Genomic DNA, 20,912 nt, shown 5'->3' on the forward strand with positions numbered 1-20,912 from the left:
ATTTGTTAGTACAAGAAATAGAGGGGGCCTGTGTGCAAGTGAAGAATTAATGCACCCAGCTGTTAACAGCGCTCATATTGCAAGGGGGTAATTTTGAGGGGACTATCGCTACTTATGCCATGTAAGTTGGGAGGGACCGGGGCTGCCCCTGGGAATGTCTTGGGTGTGCTTTCAGAAGAGCTGCTTCTGCTGGTTTGAAGCTGTGCTGTCCAATTCAGTGCCTGGGAGTGAAGAGGGCATTGAGGGCTTTCAGAAGAGCTGCTTCTGCTGGTTTGAAGCTGTGCTGTCCAATTCAGTGCCTGGGAGTGAAGAGGGCATTGAGGGCTACAGGAGAGAATATCTTTTTGCAGAGAAATTGAGAAAAATATAAGTTCAAGAAATATCCTGGCTGCAGTGTAGAAAATACTGGACTATAGCAAGACTGCTATATGTATGTAAAGTGGCCCTCCCTTCTGCATACTCTGCGTCCAGAAGAAAATGCAACCACTTTTTCTCTGCCTTCCAGACTTGAGCTCCTCAAGACCTTCCCTTTAAGAAAACCCTAGTTATTTTATTACAAAGTTTCTATCTGCTGCCAGATTTTAGGATTCTTGTTTGGCCCGAGCTGGAAGTAGGGTATTTGCTTTGTGAATTTTGTGTTCCCAAGCCAAATTCAGAGACCTGCCTAAACGTCCCTGTATCTGAAAGCAGGGACTCTGCAACGTAAACGTGCTTTGGTACCCAATTTATCCTGCCACTGTGACAAATGTTCTGGAAAGCAAACGTGACCTTTCATGACCTGTTTCTCTCACAGATACTCTCTTACTACCCCTGGCTCTGTGACAAGGATATACGCCGGAGGATTAAATCCTGTAGCTGTAGAGTGTCTCACCTAGGTCCTGGCACTTGGCAGATCCAACAGTGTTAGCTGTCACTGGGGTTCTAAGTCTCAGCACCCTCATCACCACCACCCTTCTGGCTGCAGGTCTAGCCTGCAAACCTGGCAGTGAGAAGAGGATTCTTTTTTTTTTTTTTTTTTTTTTAGATTTTATTTATTTATTTGACGGAGAGAGAGACAGCCAGTGAGAGAGGGAACACAAGCAGGGGGAGTGGGAGAGGAAGAAGCAGGCTCCCAGCGGAGGAGCCTGATGTGGGGCTCGATCCCAGGACCCGGGATCACGCCCTGAGCCAAAGGCAGATGCTTAACGACTGAGCCACCCAGGCGTCCCGAGAAGAGGATTCTTGAACCTACCATTTCCTCATGGTAGACAGTATGCAGGGGAGGGGGTGCTCCGTGGAAGTACCCCCGTGGCTGGTGAGCTGGGGATTTCTTATAGTACTGCCTTGGAAGAGTCTCGAGCATTATGAAAGGTAGCTTATCTTCCATTGCAGGGGCCAAACCAGAGTGGTGTGTGGACTTCGAATAGTGGTTGGGTTGTGGCAAGTGCTTGCATAGACCCTTCTTGAACCATGCATTCACCACTTTACCCTCTTACATCCACACTGGCCTCCTTTGAGCTGCATTAGTCCACAAGTCCTCTTTCCTCAGGGCCATCCCCTGTACTGTGCCCTCTGCCTGGACAGTGCTGCCCTCGGCTCTTCACATGGCTGGTTGGCCCTTTTCACTGATCAGGGGTCAGTTTCTTTCTGCTCCCTGATAATCTCCCCTAAGTTGGTCTCCACATTTATTCTGTCATGGGATCATCTCTACTACTTGAATAGCACTTTTCTCAATTTACAATTACTCGTGTTGATTTTTATTTTTTTTCCTCCTCCTGTGTGGGGCTGGCCAATCATCAGCTGACCTCAAGGTGGGCCCCTTCCAAGCCCTCCTATGATAGGCGCCAATGTTGGGAAGAATTCCGTTCTGTCCTATGGCATGGATTAAGAAATCAGCTTTACTAGGGAAAGGGAAAACCTCGAGAGCAGGATACAGCGAGAAAAGCACATCAATCCATCATTACACCAAGTGTGGTGGAGCCGGGGGCCGCTGCACAGACAGGTCTATGCGTCAGGGGAGGAGCGCTTCCCCGTTACTGATCAGTCTCAGTCCGTGTGGGCTGTTGTGACAAAGCACTGATGAGGTTCAAGACCGGTTACCCCAGAATATGGTATGTTGGCGTATTAAATATTTTAAGCTGATCAAGTCTGAGAAAGTGGCAGGAGCAGGAAAGTCACTCTGACCTCCCTACCCCACCCTTTCTCCCTGAAGTAAGTCCTAAAAACCTTATGTGAAGATTACCTTCCTAGAACAGAAAGAAACCTTACTTCCAAAGAAAAAGAATGCTGAGAATAATCCAAATCGACCTCACTAAGTATCCCTTAGTTGACCAAACTTACCTCCTACTTTGCCCTAGTCTATTTCTCCATGACTGTCAGTTCTGCATAAAACCTAATATAAAAAAATCTCAGCTTAACCATGTCTTCAGGTCTTGATTTCCTTATGAAGGCTCTTGTGTCTCCTTAAACTTAAATTTGTGTGGGTCTTTTTTCTTGTCTTTGTCAGTTTAATTTTGAGGCACACTCAGGGACCCTAAGAAGGTTGAAGAAAACTTTCCTCCCCGACGATATTCTAGACTGAGTGAATTACAAACAATAAACTTCTTACAGTTCTGGAGACCAGAAATCTGAGCTCCAGGCACAAGCATGGTCCAGTTCTGGTGAGAGCTCTCTTCTGGGTTGTGGATGGCTGACTTCACATTGTAGCCTCCCATGGTGGAGAACAGAGACAAAGTGAGCTTTCTCATGACTCTTGTAAAGGCATCAGTCTCATTCAACCTCATCTAATCCTAATTACCTTCCAAAGGCCCACCTCTTAATAACATCACACAAAGTGTGTGTGGGGGGTGTGGGGGTAAGGTTTCAACATGAATCTGAGGGGATATGAATTCATAATTCTTGCCCTTTTTAGAGGGAAAAATTGAGAGCAGCCTCTTGAGTGGGGGAGATAATTAGATGACTTTTCCACTGGGCCATCTGGATTTGAGTGCCAGCTCTTTAAAGGAGTCTTCTGGGAGACCCAGGTGACCCATGGAAGACTAAACAATCTTCTGGGAAGGAAGCCCCTGGTTCCATAAAGAGCTAATCTCAGGTGCAATCCCTTCTGGTGGGAAAGCAGAATCCTTAGTCCCCATGGCCTTACTGTCCAGACAATCTAGAGTGAGCTCCCCAGTTCGCTTCTGAATAATGCTGCTCATCCCATCAATGGAACATAGTGACTGGGGTACAGTAGATACTCAGGTGTTCTTTAATACATGAAACAACCATGAAAGAAGGAGCTTTGGAGACTTCCTGAAAACTAGATCTTAGATTACTTGGATTTCAACAGCACACTCTTCTGGTGTGTCCACCAATAAAAATCCTAGTTTATCTCTACAGGGAATTTGTTTATGGCAGATAGCCTGAGCATCTGTGAAATTTCAGTTTTCTAGGAACTCATGGTGACCATCTCTTTTCCTTGGGAACTAACAGCAGCCCGAAAACCATGTCAGGATACAGCAGGCTCCCAGAGAAGTAGGGCCTTGGACTATTTGGCCAAAAAGTATCTACAATTTCCAGAATGCATGTAATGAAGAGGATGTGTGAAAGGTCTCATTTAGTTTCTGAATGTTGCCTGTCTGCATCTTATAATCCACATGTCTTCCAGATCTTCTCTGGGCTAGCAAGTTGGGTAAATACGGCACACTTTGCCTAAGGCAACTCTAAAATTATTCTTCTCTGATGGTTTGTCGCATCTTAGCGAAGATCTCTCAGGGTTCGCTGGAAACTTAGAGAACAATAGATTGCTTACACCCTCTATTCAGTCTCTTAATGACTAAATGCCAGAGCATTCCAGAACCCATGCTAGGATACCGCCAAAATAGCACTTTGGGGGCATTGGAGATGGACACTTTCCCTCCCATGTTCCGCATGGTGAGGGAAGGGAGAAGAGAAGAAAATAGGGCAATGTATTTAGCCAGGGGAAGTGATTTACAAGGAGGAGGCAACAATTGTAGCCAACATGAGGAAAAAGACAAAGACTAGGATGTTTCATAGAAATTTTAAAAAAAATTAGGACTCTCTCCAGCTCTTTCTCTGTACATCCTTTTTTCATTCTCTGCTCGTTCACTTTCTCTACTTCTTTGCCTGCATGGAGGAATAGGACTCTCCCATGGTGACTTAGTTTTTAATCCCTCAAACCAAAGCAGAGGCTGTCTAGTGCTCTTGAACTTCCAGATTCCTCCTGGATGATCTGTGAGGGGTTCAGCTGGTCAAAAGTCCGACTCTGGCTCACTGACAAAGGGTTGGAGATCTGGCTCATATCATAAACAGCTCCTCGAAGCCCATCCCTGGGGGTGGGTCTTCAGTGGCAAGGGGCACGGTCTCCTCAAGGCCTGGGCACCTACCTCTAGAGGGGTCATTGCAGGCGGTAGATAGAAACTTCAGCAAGGGAAGGGGAGCAGTACCTGAGGGGGACCAAAGCAAACTTGATAAATGAGCCGTACGTTCTCATTTATCACTGGTTTTTGTAAGAGTTAGCCTTTGTCTTCCTAGAGATTTATAGGTAGAAACAACTGAAAATGGCTGGTTAGGGTGAAAAATTTGAGGTCAAAATCAGAGGCTGCTTTTTTTTGGACTTTATTGAAGTGAGATTGACCTACAAAAAGCCATACCTGTTCAACACCTACAACCTGATGAGTTCAGAGAGAAGCCTATACCCATGGAATCCATGGAACTATCGAGGCAAACCGTGCCTTAAGCCTGTCCATCACTACCAAAAGTTTCTTCCTGCCCTGTATTCTCTTATTCTCTTGTAATGAGAACACCTAAGACCTACCCTCTTAGCTTTTTTTTTTTTTTTTTTAAATACATGAACTGTCAACAGTTTCTGACCTGGATTCCTTTATTAGCCTAGGCAAGGATGTGGTTTTAGAGTACTCTGTGTAGCCTTCTTCAGCCTTTCCTATCCTCTGTGACCAGGGGACTACACTTGAAGATGGTTTGGGTGGGATTAGAAGTGTCTTCCCAGAAATAATTGGTCCTTAAAGGGCTTAGATGGGAGTTTCCCCTGAGCTCAGTAACCGTAGCCTCAGCCACACGTGTTCGGTGAGTCACCCGGGCCTTCCTTTGTCCTGGCCCTAGGACTTTTCTACGTGAAACTATTTTATCTTTTATTCTGTGACCTTTGCTTTGGCTATTATCTCCAGAAGCTAAACCATGTCAAAAGCCTTTTGAAAAACTTGACAGTATCACCCTCACTGACTCCTTGTCAGGCGAATAAAGGGCCCGCTTCCAAGGCTGCATGGAGGCAGTGTTGCTGTCGTTTTGCTGTTTTGTTTTCTTCTTTCCCTGCCGAATCCAGGCTGGTGAATCTTGATCAGAATGTTCTCATAATCCCCACCATGTTTCTGAAATGCCTTTCAATCAACTTATTTTAGACTCTTTGTGTTTCTTTCAGGGTCCTGTGGACATCACCCATTAAATTCAGAGCCGTCTATTCAGGCCCACCTCAGGGCAGTCTCAATTCCTGTCCTCCTACTCCAATTTCCCCAATCCTGTTTTCTTCCATTTCCTTGGTTAGTGTTGGATTCCTCTGGGGTTCTGCCTCAGGACCAAGGGAAAATGAGGAAGTAAGTGGGTGTTCTGGCTTGTTGGCTATTTAAGGGGGTAAAGTGTTCCCTAGTGAGTTTATTCTCTAAGAATAAAGACCTAATGTGGTATCCATTTAATTTCCTCTTAACGGGAAGTAGGGAAACCTATTTTGAGATGATTTAAGAGTGAAAAGGGGAGTATTAGAACAGAATAAGGTAAAAAAGAAGACCCACGTGAACTGTAACCGAAGTGACATTTCAACTCCTCTGATGTTCGTCTGGGCCTTCCTCGGAGGCTCTCTTCTGCCATTGTGGGCTGGTGCCTATCCTTGGGATGCACTCAAGGTAGGCTCAGAAATTGAGTCCCTATCAGTATCTACTCCCCAACCATGGGTCTTGCCTGAGGAATTTGTGGGGCACTGTTCTATAGTTGCGGATGTGAGGCTCTTCAGGCTTCATATTGGCTAGAAAGCTTGGACCACATTTGTCAGAAATAGAAAGATTTATTTGCAACATATTTACAAATCTTATTTGAAACCTAGCACAGTCAGGGACCAAAGTAACAGAGGCATGTAGGCGTCAAAAGCAAACCTCTCCAGTTGGCTAGAACACTTTGCAAAGGAGGAAGAGAGAGGAGAGGCACCAGGAGGCAAGATTACAGATCAGGTAGGCCTAAGGGTAAGCTTCAAGTGCATGCATTCTAGCTCTTCTCAGGCTCTTGGTTGCTTACTATCCTTGATGTTGAGCTGGTTTCTCTGGTTTGATCTGGGACAAAGGCAGCTGCAGACCATCACGCTAAGGTGAGCATATAAAACACAATAGCTTTCCTTCCAAAAATATCACTGCCTGCTTCCTTCGGCACCTTCCCTATTGCTCTTGTTTTCTACCTCTTCAAGTTCGTGGAGGTCTGTGTTTTCGCCCATCCCCATCAATCCTACTTCTAAGAGAAGAGCTCATAAACTTGCTTATATTAAAGCCAAAAGTCTTGGGGCGCCTGGGTGGCTCAGTGGGTTAAGCATCTGCCTTTGGCTCAGGTCATGATCCCAGGGTCCTGGGATCAAGCCCCATGTAGGGCTGCCTGCTCAGCAGGGAGCCTGCTTCTCCCTCTCCCTCAGCCTGCTGCTCCCCCTGTTTGTATGCGTGCACGCGTGCTCTCTCTCTCTCGCTCTCAAATAACATCTTAAAAAAATAAGACTTGGATTTTTTTTTTAATTTCTTATTCCCCACCCTGCCCCCAACCCTGGGGCGTTTGCCATTTAACAGAAAAACGTAAGGCAAAGAACCATAGAATTTCCAAGTCTCCATATTTCAAGTTTTTAGCTAACTCCATTTTTCTGTTTTCCATATGCCAATGACATCTGTCCAAAATTTTAACTTTTACCCCCTAGCAATTAACTACTTTGGTTTACCTTTTTTATTCCATTAGACTGCAACTGAACAGTCTAATTAAAAGACTGTACAAAGCTAGGTCACGAAAGAAGCCTGCTTTTACATAGAAACAATTCCTCTACACAGTTGCCACTCTTAAGGGAATGAGCTTCCGTTTACCTGCCTAACTCCCTCTCCAGGCCACCACGTACACCTGCTCGGCTGTTGGAGAGACTGTGTCTCCTGGGGTTGTGCGGTCAAGACCATTTCTCAACTCCAGCCTCTAGCCCTGTCTCCCAGTGGCCTGTCGGGCTGCATTTCAAAGTAGGGGATGTCAACAGGGCAGTGCTGTTAATAGGTACATATTGGAGGTCTCTTCTAGGAGAGACTAGATGGTTCTATGTTAAAGCGCTAATACCAAAGAAGACCAGCATCCAAGATGGAGGGAGGCTGATTTCTTGCTAGGGAAAGAAAAGGGGAAGGGGAGCTAGATATTAATGGAATTTTAAAGGAATGATAGAATTCCCTGGTAGCTTAGTAAAACTAGTGGTTCTCCTCTCTGGCTACACTCCAGAATCCAGGACACCGGTACTTCTTGAAATGCTGATGCCCGGGCCCCATGCTCAGGGGTTCTGGTTTAACTAGTCAGGGCACAGGCCTGAGCATCAGGGTTGTGAAATGTGTAGCTGAAGTTGAGCAGCAACGGTCTAGGACCGAAAGTCTGCACACTTTTCAGTGCTTTGAGCACACGGGTACAGATGGCTCAAACTGAGGGAAATAAGATTCTGTCTGTCACCATACAACTCCAGACTAGCTCAGTGGGCAAGAGGAGTGCCTAAAATCGCATTATTTCTTTTATATATAAGCCTCTCAGGTGAAACTAAATCTGATGGTTCATGGACCATCCTTTGGGAAAAAAAATCCGCTAGAAGAGAGACCATCCTGGGGCACTGGGATGACTCAGTGGCTTAAGTGGCTGGCTCTTGATTTCAGCTCGGGTCCTGATCTCAGGGTTGTGGGATTGAGCCCCAAGTGGGGCTTGTGCTGCTGGGCATGGAGCCTGCTTGGGATTCTCTCTCCCCCTCTGTGCCTCCCCCCAAGCCCTGCTTGAGCACGCGAGCACCGTCTCTCCTCTCTTAAACAAAACAAAACAAAAAAACCACACACAAACACACACACACACACCAAAAACCAACCAACCAACCAAACACATCTTCCTGTGCATCCGTCGTTCCTCCTGAATGTTATTTTGTTTCAGCCCCGTGATGATCCTATGAGGAAAGCAACAGTATCCCGCTTTACAGTTAAGCAACTCAGGTAAAAGAGGTTAAATAACTTGTCTAAAAACACAGAGCTAGCAAATAGCAAAACCGGACATCACGCATGAATGCTTAGTTGGAGAGCTAAGGACAAGAAAAGCTTTCATCACAAATTCCTTTTCTTACACTTTCCTGTGCTTCCCGTTGGGACACTCACTGACCCCTAAGGTCGTTAGCCTGTGGCTCAGAGGATGGATGAGAGAACCTGACCAGAGCAGAGAAACCGTTATGTAGACTGGCCCAGCAAGGAGAGGTCCTGGGGAGGTGCGCCGGTCCACGGGCTGTCCCAGTGCTTCGGGTTCTGAGGACCTGTAGGGTCAGTCAACACGCTTATAAGAAAAATCCAACCATGCTAGAGCCAGTTAGAAAGGCCCACTGCTTTAATTCTTGCTGTCTTCCCTGCTGTCTGGCAAATGCTGTCCTCGTGTTGTCCCAATAAGGAAATCCACTCTATCAGTAAGGAGATCTGACCGCTCCGTACGTGAGCATGACGGCCACCAGAAGGGCAGTGCGGCCAGAGCAGCGCAGGCTTATGAGTGGAGAGGGGGGTGAACGGATGGTAGCCCTCTCGTCTTCAGTGTGGGGACTTGAGAAGGGGAGAGAAGCTCATTTCCTGTTCGTCATTTCCTCTCCTGCATCAGAGGGAGCATTTTCCTGAGTTCTCCACGCTCAGTCTACAGCTGATCTAGCTTGGATGTGCTTCAAGGTCCTCCGTATTCTGGACTCAGCATTGCCCTGCTTGCTCGATCCTTCCACTTGGACGCCTCAGGGTTGACCAGACCTGTTCTTCCATCACCTTCTCGGAGGCAATTCCGTGGTCTCTCTTGGTGCTTCTGGCAGCAATGGGGGCAGAAACAGAGGAGTCCACCGTAGCATCTCCCTCTCATCCTGTAGTTGAATAAGCACGGAGCTCTGGGGCTCTTTGCTCATCGGTATTCTCCCACATCTGTCTACTTCTCTATCTTCGATAGGCTCCTTAACTGCCATTCTAACCCGTCTGGACCAGGCAGGAGCCCCAGCTCTCACTGCTCTCCCTGCATCCATGCCTGCCCCTCCCATCCATTCTTCCCATCTTGTCAGATGAGTAATCTTCTCGGTGGTCATTTTTATCGTAATCCTGTGGGTGGTGGTCTTTGTTTTTAGAATGAAGATCAGACCCTCTGACTTGGCCTGTCGGGCTCAGCGCCTACCTACCTCCTCTGCTCTTACTCCCTCGCTTGCTTGGTCCCATTCGCACTGCTCTCCTTAAGGCTCCTGAATGTTTCCTATTGCTTCCTCCTTTGGGGCCTTCTGTGCCCATCCTCCCGCTGCCAGGATGCCCTCCCCTTTGCCTACATAATGCTTTTTTGTCCTTTGGACTTCCCCTCAAATATTTCCCTGGGTGTCCTTTCCTGCCCCTCCCAGATGAGCTAGACTCTTCCAGCAGTGCACCCCGGCTTTGTGTGCACTTTCCAACGGCTTATGAGAGCATGCGGCGTGGGGCAGGCTCTCCACTTGCTTCATTCATGCTCCAGCCCCATCACAACTCCAGGGACGAGCACATACCAGGGACCCCATAAATAGTTGTAAGTGGAGAAATAAAGGAATAATAAATGATGGACCGCACAGCATCAAATCCCCCCCCCATTCTTACAAAAACCCCTCTGTCATTCAGCTGGGCTGAAGAGGACTCCAGCATTTCACTCCTTGAAATCTTCAGTGATTCAGCTCCCATTGTAATGAGACCCAGCTAGAATATGAAGACTGTAATCAAAACTTGTTTACAAAGCGCTCTACTACTCTACCCTGTTCGTGAAGTGGGAAGGTCTGCTATTATTGTCTTTGTCTATAGAAGAGCAACCTGAGCTCCGTGAAGGTGACCGACCCAAGGTCACACAGAGATGTGGCAGGAAAGGGCAAAGAGTCCTCATTAAAGGATTTCTATCTAGCACAAAAGATCACATTAGTAAAACTAGCTAACTTAGTTTGAAACCGTTTAGATGCTGTGCTCGGGGCTTTATATAAGCTGTCCTGAGTGTGCCACAGAAACACTAGGACACGGTAGGATTACTGTCTTTACAGACACGGAAGCTGAGCCCTAAGGAGGTGAGCTAACGGGATGTGGGGGAGGACTACGAGGAGCACATGTGGGCTCTGGGGCGCCAGCCCGCTGTTCCCCGCCTGGGGCGGCAGGAGCGCCTGGCCTTCTAGACACCGCTGCCATCATGGGGGGAGAGACCTCTTGAACACCAAAGAAGTGTATCTCTTGCTCGTCATTCATCTTACTCAGTAGTTCCTTTTTTCCCTTTGTATCACGCGCATTCCTGCTTCCTCCTGGGACTCTTCATTCTTCATGGAAACTTGGTTGCCGCAAGTCTGGCAACGACACATAAGCTTACGTTTTGAAGACCACTGCTGTGACCTGTCCATGTATTTTTCTTGAGAATATGATGGTCTTTTGAAAGAAAAACAAAACAAAACAACCTTAGTTTTTCTGTATTTTAACCTTGAAGGAGATAAACTGCCGGCGACTCTAGGACTTGTTCGGGGTTGAGGCCATCTTAGCCCTGAAGGTAAGCTCCTCAGTGGAGTGGAAAATGTTGGGCATTGAAATTGGGAAGACTCCGCGTTTGGACTCAGCTCTCCCCACCAGCTGCGTGACACCTAGCAAGTCCTTCAACCTCTGAGACCAAGCCTCTTCATCTATAAAATCATAGCTTTGCCTTGTGAACAGTCACCTCGAATTGTAAAGCATCTTTCTATCCTAAGGGAGTCACTGAGGTACTTTGAGGAAGCATTGACAAGGCAAAGGGGAGGGAGTCCGAGCAGCAAGAGGATTGGTATAAAGGCCCCAAAAGAGGAACCAAAAGGAAACATTCAAGAGACCGAATAGAATGTTTTCATTGATACTTAAGGAGAATGGTAAGACTCCTCTAGTCAGCCAGCTGGTGCCAGTGAATACACTGAGTAAGTTTCCAAGTAGTCAGTGTGTGATGGAGCTCCGGACAGGTTGTGGGGGGAGTGAATAATTTCTTTCTTTAAGCTTGGGTTGTACACAACGACAGGGCAGGAGAGGGGGCTCCCATAAAACCTGTTCTCCCTTCTCAACAATCCTTGGGAAGAAGACATTGAATTTTTTTTCTTGTGTTTCAGTTCAAATTTATTGACTGTACCTGCCAGGAATACTTGATGAAGCAAGGCCATGTCAGGGCGCCCTAGGAAACAGGCTGTGATGAATCTGAAAGCTTGGGAGGACAAGGGGCCTTCACTGGACCCAAATTTGCTATCCCTTGCCTACACCTAAGTTATGATGGGAAAGATGGTCTGATTACAAGGGATATAGAAGTTTGGGGACTCTCCCTGCCCTGTGTTTTTACAGCACAAAGCATGAATGTTGAAAGCTGGCTTTTTCATGTTAGAGGCAAAAATGGTCAGTTAATTCACAAAGCATACTCACCAGCTAATGTTCTCTTAGCATTTGCAAACTAGGCCCTATTTTCCACAATTACTTCTACACCTGCCTTTCAGGGGCTCATTGAAATTCAGAAGCACCCAAAGACCTTTGGGGATAACCTTTTGAACTCTCAGGATGCGAAGCTACATCTGGCTCCTTTGGATCCCTTAGGGACATTCCTGCCTGGGGATGGGCTGGGCCCTGAGGGAGGTCTTGAGGACAGAGAAGAAGCTGTGAGTAAGTTTCCAGCACAGTAACCTACATTTACTCTTTCTTTTCTTTTCTTTCTTTTTTTTTTGGTATCTTCATTGCCTTTTTTTTTTTTTTAATTCAATTTACACCAGAATATGGGTCAGTGCGGTGGTTAGCTCCACAAGTAATGGACAGTTTTCTGGATATTTCATGATCTAGTACTGGGATACTCTCCTAGGTGTAAGATAAAGGTTGGTAGTTGACCTTGTTTCCTTGGAGACCAGGGTCACATTAAACTAATAGCTGCTGAGCCTTTACTAATATTCTGGGCCCTCTTATATACATTAGCTCATCAAAATTGTTGCCTGTAGAGTCCTGCAAAGTACTGATGACTGTTTTCCTGTTTTTACTGAGGAAACTGAGGCTTAGAAAGGTAGGTTAACTTGCCTAAATCCTACCACTAGCTGACGAGGGCTTACCTACAAGTGTTTTCAGGTTGATTCCTGCGTGCTCTCCGTAAGCCACAACTGACTAGTGGGTAACGGAGCTGAGCTCGTTGTCAGAACGTCCTTGCAGCTAAGTGGGTGGAGCAGCTGGAGGATGCCTAGACTTCCAGCTGCTCCTTTCTCAGGGCTTGTTCCCGGACTCTTTGACTATAAGGTGCCCTTGAGATTGTCTGCTCTTGGAGCCTGTAATCTGGCCCATTGAATGCTAATTCTTGTGACCAATCATTTAATAACCTTCTATTGCATACCAAGTGTTGTCCTGAGGACTATGCGGTGAATAAAGACCGAGTCCGTGTTCTCACGAAGCCCTTGCTCCTACAGGAGATACGAAAGAACACGTCGGATAGTGATAATTCCTCAAGCATAAGGAGTGTGAGAATCACAAATAATTGGGATGGTATGTTAGATGGAGAGGATGGGAGAGACCTCTCGGAAGAGGTAGCATCTGCGCTTGAATAATACGAGCAGTGAGTCTTAAGGATATCCAAAATGAAAGTGCCAGAAGAAAGAGGCAGGACGAAGGCCCTGGGGAAGAAACATATTAGATGTGCTCACAGAATAGCAAGAAGGTGGGTGGGGTGAGGGGGGCGTGGAAGGAAACAAGGTAGGAATGGTCTGGGAGAAGTGGGCACAACCATAGGTGGCATTTTGGACTATGGCAGAAGCTTTGGATTTTAAGTGGATTTTAAGTGTGATGGGAATCAATTGGAGGGTTTTGAACTGGGATGTGATACACAGTTTTTAAAAGGCTCTGTCAGCTAGATTGGTAACAGACTGTGGGGTGGGGACAGTGGCCAACTAGGAGGCTTCCACAGAAAACCAGGTGAGGCATATGGGTGGACTTGGGTGGTGAGGAGTGGCTGAATTAAAATTGAATTTGAAGGTCGACCAGATAGGCTGTGCTTGTGAATTAGATGTTGGGAGATGCCCAAGGTTTGTTCACTCGCTCTGGCCCGGGCCAGCACTCTGATCTCTGGACTTGTAGTTGGTGGCTATGACCCTGGGGACTGCCAAGAGGTATAAACACAACAGTGCACACTCCTCTGCCACGTGACTTCTTCATCCTGGGCTCTTTGATCTGTTTATCGTCGAGAGGCGTCCTCTCCAGGTAGGTGTAGTGTTGATGCTGTGTTTTCCATTATGCATTGCTATCTCCTCTATGTGGGAAGCTGAGATTATTAAGCTATACATCACCCATTGACTGCCCTCATGGAGCTCTGAATCCAACAAGAGGCCATATTACAAGATGAAGGTGAAAGAAATGGTGTAATAGGGTTAAAGAGTGCTCCGGGGGAACAGAGCTGGGACTGATGGATACTAACTGGTCAGAAGACCAAAAATCAGGGTTTTTGATAGGTGAAGTGGCAAGGATCTCAGCTTTAAAAGAGACCCTCCAACTTCATGTTTGTGTCATTCATGTTAGTTTACTGATTTCTTGCCCTTTCGCCCCCACCGTTGGGGATCTTAAATAAGAATCCATATAGAAAAGCACTTAGCATGTTCTTGAATTTGCAGCACTCAAACAGGACTCCTGTAGTATGATGAGTGCTCAATAACTTCACAGTGCACGAATGGAGGCTCTCAGAGACGTGAGCTCTATTGTAGGAAGTGAAGCTCTAGGACGGGCACCAGGGGAGCAAGGCAAGGGCTAGTAGCCCTCCTCCCAGGCCTGCTTCTTTCCTGATAGGTAAGGGCTGGGACCGTGCTTGGTGAAAAGTGTCTGGGCTGGTTTGAGGAATGTGCTAATAGACCAGGTTACTAGCCGAGGAGAGACATTTGCCAAGATTAAGTAACTCGTCCTTTGGAGTAGCATGAGAAATGTCAAAGGCTGGAACTGACCGGACATTTGGACCCCTTGCTTGGGAGGCTCTGTCCCATTAGCCCAAGTCCTAGAATGGAACAGAATAGGCTGAACCTTCACCCCCTCATCCCAGTTGATTTCCATGTCACTTGTACCTTCTTTGCTGGGTGGTTTTATTGGCTGAGGAATATCTGTCTACCCACATGGCATGAATTGCCAAGAACAGTCATGGTGGACAGAAAGCCTCTCCGGTGTGAAGGTTTGGATCTTTGGGCTAGACTCCATTGACCGTAGGGTGGGACTGGGGAATTCTAGATCCAAATAAACCAACTCTTGGGGTTGTCTCTTTAGGGTACCCAGGCTCTACACCTTTATCAGGTATGTGTGACTGTCTGCCTTTTATGACAGGACCAGAACCCGGGAGTTCCCAGACAGCTCCTCCTATCATACACTGGCACAATTTCACTGGAGATAAAAATGACTCCCAGTTGTAGAGTTCCCACTGTATGCCTTATCTTGTCTAATCCTCACCGAAAGCCTGAAAGTAAGTATTATCTCTTTTATCCACATGAAAGAACAGAGATTTCAAGTAACTTTTCCAAGGTTATAGGATAAGAAGGATTTAAACTCAATCTTTTAAGCTCCAGCTATACTACTCACCTCCCAGTAGGCCTGTCATTTATTAGAAAGTGAGCTTTGCAGTATTATATGAAAATAGTTCCCATTTAATACCAGACTATTGAGCCTATTCCAGTCCTTTGACCATTCTCTGGCCACTAATTTAATAGCTTTTGTCAATAAAGGAAATTATTAATAATTTCAGAAGAGCAGTTTTCTGGGACTCTTCTGGTAAATTGAGTAGTTTTCATTTGTGCCATGCAATGCTGAAACATTGGTTGATACAGGGAAATGTGAGAATATTTGAAGAATTCAATGTCTTTCACACTACTTGAGCTGTGACCTAATTTATATATATGCTAATATGTATTGTCCTTCAAAGAATTCACTGTGGGAGGTCAAATATTTATTTCAACCACCATCCTTTGATCCCTCTATTTGGGAATATTTCAGAACTAGGTAATGAGCTACAAAAGAAAATCTGTCCCATCTTAAAAATAATTTCTTCTATTATTGAAATTCCAAATACATGTGTAACACTCCCTAAATTAAAGATCTGTTGCCCAGCTCATTTATATTCAAGATCATATGCTTTAGAGATGATGTGGGAAATGGAGAAATCTTAATCAACAGATCTCAATTTACTACACATGGCATGCCTAATTAAAAATTGGAAATATTTTTATCCATTAAAATTCACCCACCTTCCATTTTTGGATGACATTGTCAAGAGCATTTCAGCTTTAGTCATGTCTAAATATAATGTAATTGGACCCAGTGTGGAACTCTACAATCCATCCTACCACTTGCGATGAGTGCTCTAAACTCTACTTTTGAATTTTTATAAACATCATTAATTCTAGTTAGATCAATTTCATATATGCTAAAAGACACACACATGGTTCTTCTCACTATTTCAGTTACTGAATTGAGATAAATAGGTTCTTTCATCATTGTAAAAAGTTAAAGACAACTGTCCAGCATATTTTCCAGAAAGGGGCATTGCAATGTTGAAAAATGTGAGCTTCAGAGTCAGACCACCTTATTTAAAGGAACTCGAGCACCCCTAGTTACCAGTCCTTGTGGAGCATATGTGACCTCTCTGGGCCTCAATTTCCTCCTTTTTTCTGGTCTGTTTTGCTACTGAGAACTGTGCTATCAGTTTATTCCCTCTTACAAAGTAATCGGCCTCTTTCTCTTCCTATGACTTTTAAATTTCTATATTCAGTATCTTTGACATTCTGCTATTTCTAGGAGTAGAAGATGTAGATATCTTATTTTGTTTAGGACTTCTGGTGCTTATTCAGTCGGAGATTTCATGTATTCTAATTGGGGAAATTTCCCAGCCATTACCTCATTCTAATGTTCTATTCCCAAAAGACCTGTTCTCCATATCCTTCAACATTTCTTACAATTTCATCACTTTATCACGTGACCATTCAGTTCCTAGCACTGTTCCTGGAAGACCTCAATCTCCTCATCACACCCACTGGGTATCTCCAGTGACTTCTGGTTCTTTGTCAGAGCCTTCTCTAACCAATCACCACCTTTTCTCCAGAGTTTTATGGAAAACATGGTTGAATTCGTTGCTTATAGTGGTACATAGTGTCAGGTATATCTTTTACTAACCTACTAGTGAAATTCCCATGACTTGAAAAGATGACCGAACTTTTTTCCATAAAATTAAACCAAAGACCATTTCAGGGCAGTAAACAAAAGTATTAACATTAGCCTCTGACTGACAATATCTGTCATTTACCACCGTTAGTGTCACAGGTCACTGATACTAAGCAGATGGTGATATATTTCTTTGACAATCAGTAAACATACTATAGTGTTATGAAAATAATACTTAACTCCATAAAAGGCTGAGGGAACATTAAATATATCCTAGATTTTTTTTTTTAGTGGAAAATGTTCTTTTAGCTTTTATGAATTTTCAAGTTTTTTATAACCTGTATTATATCCAGAAAAAGTAGTATTTTTAATAGAATTGTTTATAACTACCCACAAAATGGAACTAACCTACAAGCAGAAAATGAACAGTTCAGTATTTTGTAGTCTTTTTTATGTAGACCATAGACTATTTCATTATCATTAAAATACGTATGCAAACAAATGATAGTTTAACATCACCAAGCTAAATTCAGAGCAAAATGATTCACTACAAATGGTTTATCATTAACAACAAAGAATGAAATCAGGCATTCTATTTGAGAATCTTGAAAAATTAAAAATTAAGCTAAGGAAAATAGAAGACGAGATCAATAAGGATAAAAGCAAATAAAACCATAAATGGGCTTTTTGGAAAGACCAATAAATAGCCAAGGTCCTGGCAATGAAAGTAAGGGAGAAAGACCACATATACACAGTATTTGCAATGAAAAAGGTGTTATAATAAGAAACACCAAAGCCATTTAAAAAAAAAAAAAACAAGAAAAATAATAAAACAGGAAGTCTCAGTGACATTTTGGAAAATATCCACTCGTAACAGGTCTTCAGTAGGAATGTAAGTAATGTAATGACCATGCTGGATTTTATAATTTCCTAAGGATTCACCATTGGTGAGGCTTTATCCTGGAGCGCTTTACAAGTGAGTTCTTTCAGACCATGCTTAAGCTATTGAAACTAACTCCAGGTTTCTGGTAGAAATCTCCAAGTTAAGGCATATTTATTCCCCTATTTAAAATCTACCAGAAAGGGCAAGAAAGAGTGAACTACTGTCTACTATGATAAAAGAGAATGATGTCTACTATAACCCAGAACTACAAAGTACTGGCCAAATGTGTGCTCTCTACTGAGAAGAGAGCTTGCTGAGAGGTGCTCTTGACCCTGGGCAAGATACAGATCTCTCCTCAAATTAGTGCTGTAGTCCTGAAAAGGGGGGGTGGGGGGAGTCCATTGAACTTCTGACTACAGCTGGAGGAATGGATCATCTGTGGGAGATGGGGGATGTCCCTACACATTCTTAGTTCAAAACCACAGGAAGTCCAGGAAGTGTAACTGAACAGTATACCTTGTGTCCTTTCTATTGTCTCTAACCAGCTCTCATAATCGAGGTGAATACCTGGAGTAGAGTGTCTTAAGGAAAGGAAGGCAGCAGTTGCAAATAGCAGCAGAAAGGTCACAGGACAATAATACTTAATGATAATGTTAAACTTTATACCATAACTAGTATATGGCAGGAACTGCTCAAGGTTAAGTATTAGCTCATTTAATTTTCATACAGGAAATACTGCTATCCCCGTTTTATGTATAAAAAGAAATAAAAATACTAGTTATTTGGCCTTGAGGTAGTAAGTGGTGTCATTGACCTAGGAACCAAGCAGGTGACTTCAGAGCCCTATGGTTAGTTATGATCTTCTGTGCTTCCCCTGTCCCCCCAACTCTGCTTCTAGGATACTAGAAGATTTAGAGAGAAGGTAAAGGAGAAAGATGAGGCTGCAGATCACCAGCTCACAACTCCCTACCTCCATAGAATGTTATTCTTCTAGAATCTGACAGATGAATCATTCAAAGATGGGTAAAAATCTTCGAAGAAAACAAACAACATACATTATAAAAGGAACTGCAAAGAAACACAAGAAAGGTTGAGTTCAATAGTTCTCTATATTCTCAAAAAAATTACAGATAATGTAATTCTTCTAAAAATAAAAGCTCAGAAGATTAAAAGATAACAATCCAAAAAATATGTTGGAAAAGCTCAGAAATGAAAGCAAAACCTAAGACCTTACAGAATGACAGTAACAACGTAGAAAAATAGTAATGAAAATTCTAGCAAAGATAGGGTGGATGGCTTGGGAAAATCCTATAAAACTAATAAAACTTAAAAAGAATAAAGGTGGTCTAATGTTTACAAAAGTAAATAAAGGAGGTCTAATATATGCACAACTGGTGTTTTTGAAAATGAAAAGAGATGGAACAGATCCAAACCTTGAATGCCAAGGAGGGTGAATTTCAAGAATGCAAAGAAGTTCGATATTAGAAAAAATGAGGTATCATTTATTAAATAAAAAAAGCATAGATCCTAGAAAGCCATTGGATAAAATTTGAAACCCATCCTGATCTTAAAAATAAGTTGAATACAATAGGATTAGAAGAATTATTACTCTCAAATGAACAGATATGTCTACTGGTTGGAAGATGAGATTTATTCTTCTTAAAACCAAGATAAGAACAAAGGTTCTGTTACGTTATTACTTAGTTTCACTCTGGAATGTTAGCTAATTCAATTATATAAAAACTTAAAAACATACTGAACAGATGATAAAGGAATAAGTAAATATCATAAACAAATAGCCATGTCAATAAGGAAAGTCTAGAAGAAAGACCTAGTAATTCTATGAAATTCCTTAGCCTTGAGAATAATCCAAGGCACACAAATTAAGATAATGAAAAAGGATTTGTTTTTTCTACTGGATGAGTAGGCTAAATTTAGTAATACCCAAAATAGGAAGTGAACATTCTTAGGTACTTCTGGTAAAACTACACATTGGCACAAACCTATTTCTAAAAAATCAGAAATAATTTTTAAAATGTTACAGTTTGACTCCACAATTTCACCACTAGAACTTTCTCCTGAGTAAAATATAAGGGTATATCTTAAAGCATTTGAATTTAAGTTCTATAATAGCAAAAAAGTAGAGGTATCTAGAATGTTCACTGTCTATCATTTAAATAAGCTATCCAGAGTTTGTTTAATTTTACCCTTTAAAAAAGCTTGGCAGTTGGCATGACAAATTCTTATATCTAGGTGGCAGGATGATTAACTTTATATTTTCTAATTTCTTCATGATCATGTATTTGCATAACTGTATAAGTTGATAAACTTTTCAATGTCACATGGAGCAAACAGTATAAATATTACTCAGTTTGATCGTGCCAATCAAAATGCCTAGAAAAACCCCTGTAATTAAACTAAAATGTTAATGGTGACTGCTGCTGGAAAATGAAATTAGAAACGATCTTTATGCCTCCATTGTATGTGTTTTAATTCTTCTTAAAAACGGAACTCCCCAAACTGCAAGAAACATGAAAAAAATTAACCCTTACCTATTCAGTTCACTAAAATTTGCTCCTCCTTTGCTCTACCTGTTAATCTGCAGCTTCAAGGGTGACCCCAGTATCTCTCGCCTTTGGAGATGGGTCATGAAAGAAGTTGCTGTAGCCGATGTCGAAGAGGTTACAGCCTATGTTCTCCTCTATGATTTTGATGGATTCCTGTCTCACATTGAGGTCTTCCAACCATTTGGAGTTTATCTTTGTGTATGGCGTGAGAGAGTGGTCAAGTTTCATTCTTTTGCATGTAGCTGTCCAATTTTCCCAGCACCATTTATTGAAGAGACTGTCTTTTTTCCACTGGATGCTTTTTCCTGCTTTGTCAAAGATTAGTTGACCATAGAGCTGAGGGTCCATTTCTGGAGTCTCTATTCTGTTCCATTGGTCTATGTGTCTGTTTTTGTGCCAGTGCCATGCTGTCTTTGTGATCACAGCTTTGTAGTATAGCTCGAAATCCGGCAACGTGATGCTCCCAGCTTTGTTTACTATAGATAAAAGGCTGGTATCCAAGATCTATAAAGAACTTCTCAAACTCAATACACGAGAAACAAAGAATCAAATCAAAAAATGGGCAGAAGATATGAACAGACACTTTTCCAATGAAGACATACAAATGGCTAACAGACACATGAAAAACTGTTCAAAATCATTAGCCATCAGGGAAATTCAAATCAAAGCCATGTTGAGATACCACCTTATACCAGTTAGAATGGCAAAAATGGACAAGGCAAGAAACAAATGTTGGAGAGGATGTGGAGAAAGGGGATCCCTCTTACACTGTTGGTGGGAATGCAAGTTGGTATAGCCACTTTGGAAAACAGTGTGGAGGTCCCTCAAAAAGTTAAAAATAGAGCTACCCTATGACCCAGCAATTACACTACTGGGTATTTACCCCAAAGATACAGACGTAGTGAAGAGAAGGTCCATACGTACCCCAATGTTCATAGCAGCATTGTGCACAATAGCTAAATTGTAGATAGAGCCGAGATGCCCTTCAACAGATGAATGGATAAAGAAAATGTGGTTCATATATACAATGGAATATTACTCAGCCATCAGAAAGAATGA

At 43.3% G+C, this 20,912-nt stretch overlaps 1 long non-coding RNA gene across 1 annotated transcript in view; it reads left to right on the top strand.

Annotated features, from left to right (window-relative positions):
- Window positions 1-13,321: 13,321 nt before the first annotated feature.
- Window positions 13,322-20,912, top strand: part of LOC123000200 (uncharacterized) — an 86,772-nt gene continuing 79,181 nt past the window's right edge. Inside the window, exons 1-2 of the long non-coding RNA XR_006408039.3 lie at window positions 13,322-13,475; window positions 14,577-14,712. This is a non-coding gene — a long non-coding RNA (uncharacterized LOC123000200). The remainder of the gene's footprint in view (window positions 13,476-14,576; window positions 14,713-20,912) is intronic.

The sequence above is a fragment of the Ursus arctos genome, unplaced genomic scaffold (assembly GCF_023065955.2).
Source record: "Ursus arctos isolate Adak ecotype North America unplaced genomic scaffold, UrsArc2.0 scaffold_7, whole genome shotgun sequence".
Lineage (NCBI taxonomy): Eukaryota > Metazoa > Chordata > Mammalia > Carnivora > Ursidae > Ursus > Ursus arctos.